We start from the raw sequence: 12,948 nt of genomic DNA, 5'->3' as shown, positions 1-12,948 counted from the left end.
TGTCCCTTAAAATTCCCAGAGCAATAGTGTTAGCTAATAACCAACTAATAGTGTAATATATAATACACATAATAGTTGATAGTGTTGGCTAGTAACCAGCTAATAATAGTGTTGTCTAAGCACCACCTCATCAGAACCACCCAGGAAGCTTGCTGAAAATGCAGATTCCAAAGCCTTCCCTCAGACCTATGAAATATAATTTCTGGGAAAATAATTCAGGAATTTGTACTTTTTGCAAACAAAAACCACTAATAAATTGGAATCCAATCCAATCTAATACTTGGAAATACCCGCTTCACGCATTCTCTTCTGCCTGTGCCCAAGTTCTAATGGTTTAATGGTACTTCTGTGGAAATCAAGAGGTCTTGGTTAACTCTGAAAGCATCATCCACACACCACTCAGGAACTGTGGCAATCCTTATTGTACTCTTCATAATGTTCAGTCCATTTTTATGTTCTTAAATTCCCAACCAATTTTATTCTTCCTTTTTTAATTGACACTACTCCCTCATTTCCTGGAGAAATCTACCCTTATTTATTCTTCATTACTTCACTGCCCAGTTCCATTTTCTAGAGACTTCGTCATAGTACCCTTATCCCAGTCCAGAAACCCATTTAATTAAGGCCAAGAGAGTGGGCACACAATGAAAAGTCAGTTATCTCCAGGGTATATTATTTGGGAAAGTTTCTTTTAACAGATGGAGCAAGAGAAGGCAGCAATAAATCTACAGTGAGCATATTTGGGACCACAAAATTTACCAGCAGAACCTAGTTTCCCTTTGGTTAATATAATAGAGAAGACTAAAGAAAGATTATTCTTAGGGGAAGAAAAACCTGGTTCTATCTTCTGTGACACAGGGAATCTCGGTCTTACTACCTAGAGATTTTTAGTCAATACAACAACAGGAGTGCAATTTAATCTTGTTCAGTTCTACTGCTAATAAACACTTTTTTCCAAAAGGAGATTAACTTCTTCAACACAGACACAACTCTTCACAAAATGCCAGTGACAAGAGCAATTACCATCCATCCTCTTTCTGTTAAAATAGTGGGACCTCTTGGTCAGGACACTGAGAAAGAAAACCTGTTTATAACTGGGACAGAGAACACATTTTGCCTTCACACAAAGTGAAAATTCTACGTTCAAACTGTCTTGTTAAAGTGCTTCACGGCAGAGTGTTGTTGGCCAATTTACATGGCATTTGGATTTGAAGTTATATGCCATTTGGGGAAGATTACTATAATTAGAAAAATGGCCTAATTACTTTTCTGGCAACAGTGAAGAAAGAGAACAGACTTTTCGGCTTAAAGACACAAGTCCTTGAGAAACCTCAAAAGGTTCTGGGATCCTGTTTGACAGGAAAGAACATCTCATCTGAACTTCTTGGATCTGTTAAAAACCAAGGTTTTTTTTTTTTTGGTTTTGTTTTTTTTAAAGCCAAAACCACAAGAGAGGGAGAAAGGGGGCGGCAAGAAAAATACTCCTTCCTATTGGATTTTGAAGCAGAGATGACAAGTACGGTCCTTTCTACTGTACTTACAGCTACATCACTGGTCCTTGTAAGAAGCACAACAGGAAACAATGGGCGTGGGAGGCAGACAACACTTGGAGATAGTTTCACACGAACATCATTTGATGGCTTTGTCTGTTTTAACAGCAAAGAACAGAACACTATAACCTCAACGTCAGCTCCCCTAATTTTAGGCCTCAAGTTAACATTTATGATAGGAAAGGTAAAAATCATACCGAGTTTCTCTTTTCCTGTGTTAAGAGAGGAGACGTGGCTGCACTGGACTGAATACCCATTCTCCGGGCCTCTTTCTGACAGGACGCTGCCTTTCACCCAGAGGGGAAGTGGAACAGGGAGAGCTTTGTTGGAAGAAAAGGATGCAAGGCTTTTGCTATTTAGATTCTATTTCCTGAATGGAATTGAAAAACCTGCACTAGATCAACCATGTCTTCACAAAAATACAATTTAAATTGGTCATGATTTTTTTTTTTTAAATATAAGGTTAAAATCAGTATAGTGGAATAACATCAAAATGTGCATTTTGAGGGGCAAGAGGAGAGACTGGTGGCCTGGAAGAAAAGGAAAGGGTTATTAAACTGCTTTCAAGTCCTGCGCTAATGAACATGTTCCCTCGGTCAACTTGGCTCTTGTTATACTGTTTCCTATCATTAGGGACTTCGGAAGTGCACATCCCCCCACCCCCTGCCCACCCAAGGCACTTTATCTACCACAGAAACGGAAGTGGGATTTCAGGCTGCGCTAAAAGTGAAACAGCAGCCCCATCCGTGTCTGTCCTTTACCTGTCTTAGAAGAGTCCCCCAATAAAGTCCCCTTTGATCTAGAATCTCAGAGTGTGTTTTTCTTTAACAGCCTAAATGGAAAATGTAAACACATAAAAATACTGCCCCCACGTAGTAATTTTGGACCTTGCCCAATTTCAAGCTAGTTTTTAAAAATCATTTATCAAATTGTTTCTTACTTGATAGTATCAGGTAACTCATATGAACATCTTTTGGGGGGGAGGGGCACAGGGGGACAGAGAATCTTGATTCTCATGTGGCGCTTGATTTCACGACCATGAGATCATGACCTGAACCCAAATCAAGTCAGGCGTTTAACTGACTGAGCCACCCAGGCACCCCTCGTGTGAACATTTTAAAAAGCATGCATATTGTTCCAATGAGAGTCTCATTAATTTTATTTTCTGGAAAAAAGGATTTGGTATACTTTATTACAGCATTAATCAATTAAATCTGGTGTTCTTTTGGCAATAATCAGTTCCTTTGGAAGAAAGGGAAAACCTACCATTACACATGCTACATTACACATGTCTTTTGATGCAGACCCAGATTAAGAATTATTTTCAATGAAAGGAATATAGACCTTTTTAATAAATCTGCTATGAATATAGAGATGGTTTACTATCTTGGGTCAAGAATAAAGTCCTATTGACTGAATTTTGTCCCTTCAAAATCCACATGTTGAAGCCCTAACCCCTGGTACATCAAAATGTCACTGCATCTGAGTTTGACAGATCCTTAAAAGGGTGAATAAATTAAAATCAGGCCATTAGAGTAGGCTCTAATACAACCTCTTAAGAGGAAATGTAAATACATGAGACACCGGGGGTGCACACCAATGGAGGACAGACCATGTGAGGACATGGCCAGAAAGTGGCCATCAACAAGCCAAGAAGAGAGAGGGACCTCAGGAGAAATCAGCCCTTGATCTTGGACTCAGCCTCCATAATTGTGAGAAAACACATTTCTGTTATTTACACCACCTAATCTATGGTTACTTTGGTAGGGTAGCCTAAGCACAGTAGGACACAAACCATCAAGTAAAGGGAGTAATCTGAAAGCCAGACCCTGATGGTAGACTTGAGTGGACAACACACAGAGCTAGTGTAGAACAGACAGCAAGGAGTAAGGTCAGGGACACAGGAGAAGAAAGGCTGCCAAGTAACATCAAGAAGTGAAAGAAGTAAACATCTTGACTTCCAAGCTACAAAGGGACAAGGTAGGAGACAGAATTAATTCCTCCATCAGATGAGGATTCTGTTAAAAGCAAAGCTAGAGGGCATCAGCTTCATTCTGTGAAGGGAGGGAGAAGAGCCCCCACACCTGGATTTCATGACAGATTGGTAAGGCAAGAGGATGATCCTTTGGTATGGTGAGACGGTTCGGCAAAAGAGGACATCAGTTCTCATTAAGGCAAGACTAGAGACATCTCCATTTTGACCAGAGAGATTGAATTTCTTAAAATTAATCCAGGGAGGGGAGAGAGAGTGAGTAAACCAGGAACGAAGTGAAATAAAAACTTGGTTAGACTGAGAAATACATAACTCTGCATGAGTTTACTTCAAAGTTCTAGATTTTGTTTTTCTGCATCAGGAAGGATAGCATTTGGAGATGAAATTGAATGACATTATATGTTCTCACTTATAAGTCTATGAAATGTGTTTCATCTACACAACATATGAAACCTCTGCTCAGAGGTATATTTAAGTGTATAGTGCAAAATATTTTATTTTATTTTATTTTATTCCTCTTTTCCATTTGATGATTTCTATATTACTTACTTCACAGGCTCATTATTTTATTCTATATATATTCCAACCTCACTATTTCTGTAAGAATCACAATTTTGAAGTTTTGTTGGTGTACTGTTTTATTTTTCACCACCATCTATCCCCAACATTTGACAATTATGGTAAACCTGTACTAAATGTAGTAAGCTTTTATAATATCACTAATAAATCCTGATTTTTAAAAAAGATTTTATTTATTTATTTGAAAAAGAGAGTGAGCCAAGAGAGAAAGCACAAACGGGGGGTGAAGGAAGAGTGGGAGAGAAGCAGACTTTGCACTGAGCAGAATGCCCGATGTGGGACTCGATCCCAGGATCCTGGGATCGTGATCTCAGCTGAAGGCAGATGCTTAACTGACTGAGCCACCCAGGTACTCAAAAAATTCAAATTTTCACTAACATAAATATTTCTCTCTTTGTAGTTTAATGCTTCCCCCCTCCCCTTTTTTAAACTAACTACACGGGCAGAACAAAATACTGAACATAAGAGGGCACAGGAGGAGGACATAGCTCACACTATTTTCAAAATTTCAGAATTCATTACAGAATTAGGACCAGATTTCCTGGCTTGAAATACAATATCCTCCATAATTTAAACCAATGTTGTTTGTCTAAATGATCATTCACTCATTTGCTAATGCACACTGAGGTCCTACTATATGTCAAATCGTTTCAGTTATTCCCTAGAAAATTCTATCCAGACTGGTAAACTGGATAAAACCACAGATATTTCCTTCTCCATGTTCTCTCCTCATCCTCAGCTGTTTAGAATGCTCTCCTTCTCCCCTCTGTTTAATCTCTACTACTCTTTCAAGGCACAGGTGAAAACCCACTGATCCCTTTGCCCTGTCAGAAGTCATTCACTGTCAGAACTATCACTGAGGCTGTGGGTAGGTGAAAAGGAATGTTTCCTGTTCTCTTCTGCATAACAATGGAGATACACTTTGTCAAATCATGTCTAGTTCTTTGAATGATGGGAAGTCATACCAACTAATAAATTATATTTTTTTCAGCCAGAAGCAAAGTATCATAATTTAGGAATAAGTACAGTCTGAAGACCTAAATAGATGGTAAGGTGGTACCAAAGATGATAAAGAAATGTGAAGAGTGAGGAGAGTCTCCCAGCCCTATAGGAACTGGGGTTCACTCTGTGAGAGAAAGGAACGACAAAAGGGGAAGAAATGGGAAATTGAGAGTTTCCTTGGTGATTAAAGGTCTCAACTCTGCTAAAGACTTCACAAAACTTTATGTCCCCCTAGAGATATCCTTATCGTACTTTCCTAAGACACATGGAGTCAGCCTAAGGGGTTACCATATCAAGTGCACACCCATATGCCCAGGCTCCAACTTTCACCCACGTGTCTAACTCAAGAAAGGGCTGAGAAAATTTAAGGAAGAAACACATGGATTCTAAATGAGGACAAAGGAAGGGCTTCCCTAAGGAAATTGTATTCAAGTTTGAGAATCCCCTCTTGATGGGGCAAAACTCAGTTCCCCAGGAGAGACCTATTTTCACACCAGCAGCTTGGGATTCCATGATGAGTCTGCAAAACCATCAGTTGTAGAGGGAAAATGGGAGCGTCTGGTTAACTTATCTTGATGCCTAATTCTTCTGAAATTAAAAACTCAGGAAGGCATACATATCCAGGTCTATTCAAAATAAAGCCTCAGTGACTCACTCATAGTTTCATTCCACTTATTTCTGCAAGTCAGTTTTCACAGAAATATTACAAGAAAAATATTAAGAGATTGCTTCAGGGCAGCCAGCCTCAGAAATCAGAATCTGCCACTCTCGATGTGTCAGACACGGCCCAGTGTTATTCCAAAGCAGCCGTAGACTTTTCTGTAGCAGTTATGTACTGTGTCCTGTCATGGTTTATTGAGTGCAACAGGACACCACGTACATGTGCACGAGTGCAAGCGTGTGTGTGTGCGTGCTAACACAAGATGTGAATCTGAATGGAGAACAATGAATGCTATATAATACTCCTCAGAAAAGGTAACAAGCCCAACAGAGAATAGTCCTATTCTTCTTGCCTTAGAAGTATACTGTAACTGTTACATGACCGTGGTAGCCAGATGAGCCAACTCCCGAAACCAAATACACATATTTGGAATTGTTTTTAGCAGTCTCCATGCCCTCTCCCGGAGTTGCCTAGTCTTTCCAGAACCCTGTTTTTGCACACATGAAGGAACAAAACCACACCACACACAGGCTCCAAAATTTACACTGGCTCCTCGTTCAGTTAAAGATCCTTCTTCAATTGTTTTCCTAGTTGTTTTGAATTTTCTCCCTGAACTTTCTCCAGTTCCGTGAGACACCTTCACCTTTGTCAGCTGCCTCTTCACTCTGTGCCTTCAGTATCATCCACCAAGACCTGGAGAGCCCTTGTTTCCTGCTCCACCAATAAATCCTTGTCAGCAGAGGCAAGTGCCTGGAGAGAGAGAGAGAGAGAGCGTGCGATCGAGTGCTCTCCTCACTGCCATTTTTCCCAGGCCAGTTCTTCCTGCACAGCCCACCTAAACACTCTTCTCCCAGAGAGGCTTTCATAACATCCCCACTCCAAATCCATGTGTCAGATTAAGTCCAAATTCATCAGCCGGATCTAATGGATGCTTCACACTCTGGGATCTAGACCTTATCTACTGCAATTGGTCTTCAGCCTTGAGGCCCACTAGAACTGTTTATTTTCTATTCTTTAAACAACCCCATTCTGTTCTGTTCGTGCTCTTCTCCTTGCTCTTGTTCGTGCTCTTCTCCTTGCTGCAACATCTTCCCTCCTTCTGTTCACTCCTTTAAAGCACAGTTGATTCTGATTATTAGCCATAGTTTTGTTCTATAAAATCACCATTGAATGCTGAAGTGAGGAGTACCTACAGCTCTTAAGAGAAAATACAGGGTTAGGTTCCTGTGAGCCTCCGTCATAACATTTTGGTCAACCAATCAATACTTAAACTTGTTTGATGCATGTCACTGCTTAAACGCACCTTATTCAACATATATTTATGATTCATTAACACGGAACTCAGGGCCAACAACACTATGTAACCCATGCCTAACGGAAACTTACATCACACACAAATATTCTCCATAAGGCACCTCACACAGCCTTCCTGCATTCAGGAGCACTAGATAGCCCTTCAGCACTGCCTTTGAGAGCCATTTGAAACAGCAAAAGCACCAGCTAAATCGACCGCGAAAAGGACACTTGTTTACAGTGTGAGAGCTGAAGCAAGACGGCAGAATGTTGCCTTGTTCGACCTCAGCTGGGAACATGCATGGGTTGGGTAAGCCAAATCTTCCACCACTCTGTTCATGCCCGTAAATAACTGCAAAAGTGCCACAAGGACCGATGTGGGGTTACAAATACATTTTAGCAAGTAATCAAGTTCTCAGTTATGGGATCCAAGAATAACGAGGATGGACTGCACTACCTACTCATCAGGGAGGCCACTGAGTAGCAGAATTGGTCCTGAATTTGGGGGGAAAACCTGGGTATGAGGACTCCTTTCTACCTGTGTGTAGTATTGGCCAAGGGTTCGTCTCCCTGGGCCTCACTCCTCAGCTTTAAAAATGACAGTAGTCATGTCATTCAAAAGATGATATATGTAAAATCCACCTGTTTCAAGCAAGCACTATATAAATGAGAGGTGGTGTGGTAGTCCCGTCTTCCACAAAAACTTTCCTGATTATCCTCATCTATCCAATCTATCTTCCCTGAGTTCCAAGCACTTATTACTTAAAATGCTTACCTACCATTTGATATAGGCTTTTTCATATTCTGTACTTCCTCAATTCACTTGATAATTCAACTTTGGACTTTTCGAATAGAAGATAAGCTTCTTGAGGGCAAGGAACCCTTGACTTCTTCTTTGTTGCATTCACCTGCACCTGGAACAGTCCTATTCATAAATGAATGCATGAAAACAAAGCTCCCATAAGTCATTCTACAGACATCCCCCAGATCCTGACACCAGGGATATGGTTCACATAGCAGCAGGCATCCTCATGATCCCAGGTTGGGGCTCTTAGCATCCGACTGGCAAGCAGTCAGACCAGCAAACTCTGGAGACCTGTGTGCGAAAGAGCTTATCTCTCCCTCGAGATAAACTACCTGGAATCAAACCAGAGCCACTTACATACAAGTTAAGAAAGAAAGTTCAGTTGACTTTCTGATAGCTTTATGCCTCTAGCTTTTGATGGAGACGCTAAGCCAAGCTTCTCAGAGGGCACGTGATCTGCAAAAACATGGGAGATTTTTGCCCCTCATGAAATTGCTATGCGTTTTTGTTTTTGTTTTTTCTCAGATATTCAAGGTTTATAAAACTGTCTCCAAATTAGACTAATGTTTAGGTGTTGATTAGGACCCAATGCCCAACCATTCTGATATTCTCCCCTTTTCTAATAACATAAGTTATTCTCAACCACTTTCACTTCCGATTCACAACAGCTCACAGTTTCACGAGATTCCATGATGGGAGTAACTGGGAAGAGGAAAAAAGGAACAATGTTCATAAGGCGGCTGTCTGTCTGATATAACAGGAGAGAATCATATCACACAGGTAGTTTGTGACGCGCTCTTGGCTGTTAGTCTATCCTTATACTTTCTTAGTGATTTATTCAAGGGGCTCTGCTTTGTTTCACTTGCAAACTATTTTAACATTGCTATGGGTAAACAGAGTGTCACCAGATTTCCCGTCTTCCCCGGGTCATTTTTCCTGGTTATATAAATGTTTGTCTTAATCCTACTTCTTCCTCTGCACTTTTCAAAATGTTTTTCTATGCTTCTAGTCTGCACAGGGTCAGTGTGCTAATTACCAAATGAGATGAAGATGAAAGAGACTCCATACTCGGGGCCAAATATCTAGGCTACAAGTCTTCAGGCAAAAATCATGTTTTTTTTTATAACATTTGTAGTTATCCATCCAGGCGCCCTTCACCCTCACATGTTGTTTCAAATTATTAACTGACAGCTCCAGATGGGCTCAGAGCAGAAAACTCCGTGTTCAGGATCCAGTAACGGCTGCTTCTGCTTTTGTGGTTTTCAGAAGTGGGAAAGATGAGATAGTCAGGTATGCTGATTAATCAACATGTTTTCTCCAGCTCCAAACTTGTATCATAGGGGGAGAATTCTAGGTTAAATGTGAACACTCTACAGCTTTCCCACCATCCAAACTGTGTTGTATTTGGCAAACGGTTTTCTGGAAGGGGAACCACACGTTAAGCTCTGGCCATGACATAGTTTGTGATAAGCTTAACTGAATTCAAGAAGGAACAATTGATGCCAACTGTTCTTACACTCTTAAAATTTCTCATGCACAGAGGGGGAGAAAAAGCTCACACAAAGCTTGACTATTTCAAAAGCAATTTGATATACAAACCAAATTAATTAATCTGATGCTATTCTGAAGTTTTAAAATTATAAACAGTCTTCTGATAATGTTCAGAGAGAAATATCTAGACTAAAATATTAATGATTGAAACAGGATAAAAATATGCTACTAAGCTGTGTTTTTTTTAAAAAAGTTCCCAGTCAACCCCAAAAGTGAACATAAAAATAGACCATTTTTTGCTACAAACTAACATAGCTGAAATAATCATGGGCATTAATTTTTCCGTTTCTTTATAAGAACTGCTTATATTTTTGTAAGCCTTACCACCAGAAGAATATTTCTGTTTAAGGTGTTTAATGATAGAGACTAAAAATTCTATTACCTAACGTCAAGCAGCTTTCAGATCTTACTCACCGGAGCCCAGCATACCTTGTGCTGAGGGGACTCACTCCAGCTGTGAAGAAACAAGTCATTCACCATCAACCAGCCCACACATTCTATTTTATCTATGGAGACGCTGACAACTGAGCTCAAGTTCAGTACATGGGTGAAAGAGAAAATACCTAGAGAAACTCTTCAGGGTCATAGCAGTGATATTCCAAATGATTTTAGAGTACCTCAGAGGTGAGGACAAATCCCAAGAGAATGGCACAGGCCAGCCTACATAAATCAAATTATTCTTTCACTCAGCACCATGGTCATGGTATTGTGGCATCACAAGGATCTCTCTTAGATGTAGGTGAGTAAGCAGATGCTGAGTGGAAGAGAACTCCACAGGTGTAAGAAAGGTTTCTGCTTGTCCTCTGGTCTACCTCTCATGCCCAAAGGGTACCTTTTCAATGAAATTGGAAGGCAGGCAGTTAACATGAGAATGAGGACAGAATGCCTTTGAGAATCATAAAAATTATAAACTTGTTTCCGTAAAAGTGATTATAGGCCTGATTTTGCAAATGTGAAGGAGTTTTTGAGCTTCGTGAAACTCAACTGCAGAATTATAATCAGTTATGGACCTCATATTAAGAATCCCATAAAAAAGGCATTTTCCCCTAGTAAGGAACGGTTCGAACCATTGACATTCACAGGTTTAGTCTCCATCAGTAAATTCTTATTCAGCGCCTACCCTCACAGGAGGTACCATGCTAAATGCCCTTTGCCCCTAGGTGGTCTCAGAGCCTCAGGTTCAAGGAAAGGTTTGGATGAGGGGCAGCATTGCCCTTTGTAATAGTATTACGGCAACCCAAGGGTTATGTCCATTATTGCTGTTCTGCTTGAGTTTAACTCCTCATATTTACTTTTCAAAAAGATTTCTGCAAGCTCAGCAAACATATTGACTTTTAATATGCAGTTCGGGGTAAGTGTCTACAGAAACCTCACGGATTCCATCAAAAAGGGATCACCAGTTACACATTCCAAAGTATGGCCCAAACCTGACACAATGCTGCCTCTTGGCTATGTGACAGGACCCAAGCGCATAGTCAGGAGGGCTCCAGAGCCCCACTCAGACAGACAAGGACCTTCTGCTGTTGCTGCAAGCAGGCCCTAAATGAAGGGACTGAGAGAGCTGCTGAATCCTGGCAGAAGGCAAAATACAGTCCTGACGCTTTCCTTTATGACCCTTCAGCTAAGAATTCCCAAGACTCCCTCACTAGTTCTATGACCTTGTTTTGGCCACTGAATTCCAAGACAAAAAGGTTTCAGGTAGGCGGGTTGGAATCCTGCCTCCACCTGTTACTTCGTAGCTTTGTCACTAATGTGTCAGGAAGTTAACATTTTTATATCGAATAAGGTCCCTATCATGGAGGCTCTTGGGAGGATGAAATGAGATCATCTCCTCAAGGACTTAGGGGGATTCCTGACAAAGAGAAGCACTCTATAAATGCTCATTCTTTTCATATACTGCCCACACTGATCCTCATGGCCTCTCAAAGTTAGTTGGATCTGGTTTGGAAAAAGTCAAAATTTTTAAAAGTCACATAAGCTACCATGGTGGGGAGCCCAAACTGGAAAGTAAGGCTCCTGATGCCATGCTGGCAAGATTCTAATATAAATACAGCACAGGTGCCCGTAAACATGGACCCAGGCAAAGTGTGCTAAACATTGCTGGCGCTGTAATAAACAAGACAGGGAGTTTGCTCTCATGATGGAACAGAGTCCAGTGAGAAGAGCCTCAGACATACAGATGTTTACATGTATGCTGAGAATTTTCAGCAAGAAAAACAAACGCAGGGGCCAGAAAAGGAAAGAGTATGGTGGTCTGAGCCAGCAATGGCTTCCTATAAAAAATGGCAATCGATGTGGGCACCAAGATGCAGTGAGACATCTGAAGTCAGAACACCAGGACAGGATTACCACTTATAAGTAATGAGGCTTTGAATAAACTCCTCAGTATTCTCTAGATTATAATTTTTCTCATATGGAAAATGGGGATGATAATACCCACCTCACAGAATTGCTATGAGAATTAAAGGAATGTTTATAAAACCCTTAAAACCATATAATCTGTTGCCTAAACCAGGACACTCTTGAAAGCACTATTAATTATTCCGGAGTGGGGTGCCTGAGTAGTTCAGTCAGTTGAGCATCCAACTCATGATTTCGGCTCAGGTCATGATCTCAGGGTCATGAGATCAAGCCCCATGTTGGGCTCTGCATTCAGCAAGGAGTCTTTTTAAGATTCTTTCTCTCCCTCTTCCTCTTCCGCTCCCCACCAAATAAATAAATAATCTTTAAAAAGAATTTATTCCAGGGTAACAGGCAAAACCTGACCAAAGGTCACCCTTATCACCATATCTAGCACATACATATCAGTACTCAGAATATATCATGTCTTTCATTTGTTCCTGGGACCCTGAAGGATGCACAGTAATTTCCCAGGCAGAGGAAAGGAGGAAAACACATAATAGAGTGAACACCATGAAAAAATGAATAGTCTAATGTCAAATGCTTGCAAAAAGGTTCATTTCTACAACCACATAATTATAAAATATCATACCTCGAAGGAATTGAGATATCATTAAATCCAAACATCCCATTTTATAGATGAAGAAACTGAACCTCTGAATGGTTTGATGATGGGGATATTTCATTTCAGAGCCAGGACCAGGGCCTAAATTTTCTGACTACTCACCCAGGGAACTTACCACGATCACCCCTCATCTCTAAAAAAGATTTCTCCTCAACCAGAGCTGTCATAGAAATGATAGAAAAATCCATAAGTCCCCTCAACAACTAGTCTCACAGTTCTTAAATTCGTACTGATTAAATCCAACCAACTGCATATCCAACCAGTACTGTCCTCAGGGAAGAAAAGTACAACTAGCAGGTCACTCACTGAGGAGGAGGAAGAGGAATTTTACCTGCCACATGTCATTTATTACTGAGTTAAGAAAAAACAAATAACTGACATCTCATTTATAGAACATCTTTTCTTTGGATTTGAAGATTCTGTGAATTCATAATAGATATACTTTATGGAACAAATAATTTAAGAATAGGATTTCATATCCTATAAAGT

Source organism: Mustela nivalis (assembly GCF_964662115.1).
Source record: "Mustela nivalis genome assembly, chromosome: 7".
NCBI classification, from domain to species: Eukaryota; Metazoa; Chordata; class Mammalia; order Carnivora; family Mustelidae; genus Mustela; species Mustela nivalis.
Note: the sequence above shows the minus strand (reverse complement) of the source record.